The sequence below is a fragment of the Myotis lucifugus genome, unplaced genomic scaffold, assembly GCF_000147115.1.
Source record: "Myotis lucifugus unplaced genomic scaffold, Myoluc2.0 scaffold_178, whole genome shotgun sequence".
Lineage (NCBI taxonomy): Eukaryota > Metazoa > Chordata > Mammalia > Chiroptera > Vespertilionidae > Myotis > Myotis lucifugus.
Window position 1 is genome coordinate 1,741,800 of NW_005871226.1, and position 3,050 is coordinate 1,744,849.

The 3,050-nt window shown below is 43.8% G+C and overlaps 1 protein-coding gene across 1 annotated transcript in view; it reads left to right on the forward strand.

The window, feature by feature from the left end:
* Nucleotides 1-1,981: 1,981 nt before the first annotated feature.
* Nucleotides 1,982-3,050, forward strand: part of PRNP (prion protein) — a 12,934-nt gene continuing 11,865 nt past the window's right edge. Inside the window, exon 1 of the mRNA XM_006096427.3 lies at nucleotides 1,982-2,124. The gene's annotated coding sequence lies outside the window, so the exon portion shown is untranslated. The remainder of the gene's footprint in view (nucleotides 2,125-3,050) is intronic.

Here is a 3,050-nt window from a genome sequence, read left to right on the forward strand (position 1 = left end):
AGCCACATATAAAGCCACACATTTCTTTCAGACAATCAAACTACCAAAAAACTACCTATGCCAATATCCAATAAACTAATCTAATCCACTAGGAATCCCAGCCGCCGCCGAGCTCCTCCCGCGAGGCGGCTGGGCCAGCCACCCTCCGGGCCAGGGCGGTCCCTGGGGAGGCCGCTGCTGTTAGGGCTCGGCCACCTCCGGACCGCAGACACCGCCTCGGGTCCCGGAGGGGCGGGGTCTCGGGGCGGCCCTGGCCTCCATCCGCGGGCCCTCGGGGACCGAGGGTCTCCTGCGCCCCTCGTGTGGCGCCCCGGCAGCCTTCGCTTTTCTCTTTCTTTCCTGCTCCTCAGCCATTTGGAGGGGCTCCGAGGGAGAGAGGGAGGGGGGCGGGCCGGCGGCGCCCCTCGCAGAGCCATCCTCCTCCATCTGTGCGGGAGGTGCCTTCACGTTTGTTTATTAAGTAATAGGGAGAAATCTGGCAGCACTGCCCCTTTTGTGGTGTTTTTTTCCATTTACTCTTTGTGGAAGCTATAGCAGATTTTTTTTAAATCGGAAGCCCACCGCCATCACCTCCACCCCTAACCATCTCAGAGCCTCTGCTTTCTGTTTTTCATTTCCTCATCTCCAGGCTCATACGTAGCAGAATGCAACCTCACCCCCTGATCATGATTATCCTCCCTGTACTCAGAGCCTCACGCTTTAATACACAGTTCTCCCAAGCTGAGCATTGGAGATGTTGCCCTTTCCTTGAAAAAAAAACTCCAGGTAGCATAGGATTAACGATTTTTACAAATCAAATGATCAGGAAATGTAGGAACAGAAAATTGAATGAAAATGTCAGACTTCTGGAAAAATTAACGACTCGCTCAAATTTGAAGGGAAAAAAAACAGTGAAAAGGAACATTTTTACCCACACAAACACTGAGGGGCTCCTATAATAAAACAAGAACTAACTGGAAAGTGAAAGAAAGCAGAGCTAGGATGTGATTTATGTATTATTTGTACCTGACACAAGTTTTTCATACTCGTGAAAGGAAAATGTCAAGATTATAACATAAATGGTGAAATGATGAATCATTTACAGAATAAAACACAAAGTAAAGCAAGTCTGGATTTTCATTTTATATGTTAACAGCAACCCCTGAAATTTGCATATTCCAGTTATCTGGGGAGGTGGCAGGGCTTTGAGGTTAGAAAGATAGCTCTGCAACTACCTTCATGACTGGGCCAGTTCCCTAATTTCCTAGTCCTTCTTTTGTCCATTCATAAAATAGAGGAAAGGATACCTACTTCCAGAGTTTGTTAAAGATTAACTTTAACCATCTATGTAAAGTAGACCATTGGTATATGTACATTTATTTCCTTAGTCACACCCCACTGGGGACATTGTGAATCAGTATGTTAAACTTTTTTGTAAAGCAATCAGGTCACACATTAAGAAGTTAGAAGCTATGACCCAGAAATCCCATTCCTGGGCATTTACTTGGCAATAAAAGCCAAACAAAATAACAAGCACATATTTGGGGCAGAATGATACAAAATTAGAACCAAATGGGAAACAATCTAAATGTGTAACAGCAGAGCAGTAGCTAAGAAATCATGGCATATTAACAGAAAAGAACTTACATAATCATCGAAAGTCATAATTTAAAGCCTGTGGTACATGGGAAGAAACTGACAGGTCTAAGTGCAGGTTACTAAACTATTTATAATGAATGCATATGTGCAAAATCTAAAAGGAAAAGCAAAAACAAGAAAGTTTTCATTCTAGGTGATTTTAATTTTGTTGATGTATTGCTTTTCTAAATAATTTTTTCAATGAAATGGACTCTGCTTTTTATGTGTGAAAGAATGATCTGTGTCATGTTTGCTTTTTTAGCTGACCTCATTTCGCTTATCAAATATTTCCCCTTTTCTGGAATAGATTTATTGGTGGTTTGAAAATTTATATACTAAGCTTTTCTTTTAAGGGATCATATTTCAGATTTATTTACCAATTCCAGTTTTTTTCTTTTTGTTTTTAAGGTCTCCTGAATATATTTGAAAACTGAACAGTTTTAGCCAAGCCGAAGAAGCGTTGTCTTCCTGGAGGCACAGATCCAACTTAGCTGAGCCACAACAGATGTAAGTACCCTGTGGAATGTCTTTGGTCTTGTGATGGTTGAAAGTCCCCAATTGACTCAGAAAATAGGGTCAAGAAAGGCTGTGATCACAAGCTCCTGCTCTGGAGACCTGTATGTGTACCTCACACCTATTGCATCACCCTTTCTTGTAAAATCAGCTTGATTTTGCAGAGAAAAGGCCACAGTTTTCTCTAGAATCATGCTGAATTATATAAGGCACTGAATTGATAATCTTCTGTTTACAAGTCAGAAAACTTATTTTGAAGAAATTGTCAAGACATTAGAAAGAGGGCCACAAAAGTAACTTGCCTGGGGCTAAAGAAATAGATGAAAGTAGATAATGGGAATGCAGATTGGTGCAGCCAATGGAAAACAGTATGGAATTTTCTCAAAAAAATTATAGTGCTATGAAGGCCTGGGTGCGGGGGGAGGGGAATAGGGTGGAGAGGGTCAATGGGAGGCGGGGAGCAGGGGGTGGGGAGAGGGACATCTGTAATACTTTGAACAATAAAGATAAACTTTAAAAAACTGAAAATCTTATATAATAAAGAGGTAATATGCAAATTAACCCTCATAACCTCACAAGATGGCTGCCTACAACCAGGCCAGCAGGGGGGTTAGTGAGGAACGACCAAACAACTGAACAAGCAGGCTGCATGGGGCAACCAGGCCGGGGGGGGGGGGGGGGCATGAGGGGTTACCAGGGGGGCAAGGGGGGGGCCCATTGGGGGCGACCCGCCCCCCAGGGGGGGGCCATTAAGGGAGAACAGGCCCACTGGGGGAAAAGTTAGGGGGAACCCGGCTTCCATTGGGGGGAATTGGGGGAAAATTACGCGGGGGGGGGTGGTATTGAGGGCCCCTATTGTTTTTGTGAATGGTAAATTCCAGGCTACCCCCGGTATGATTTGTTTTTTTTTATTTTTTTTC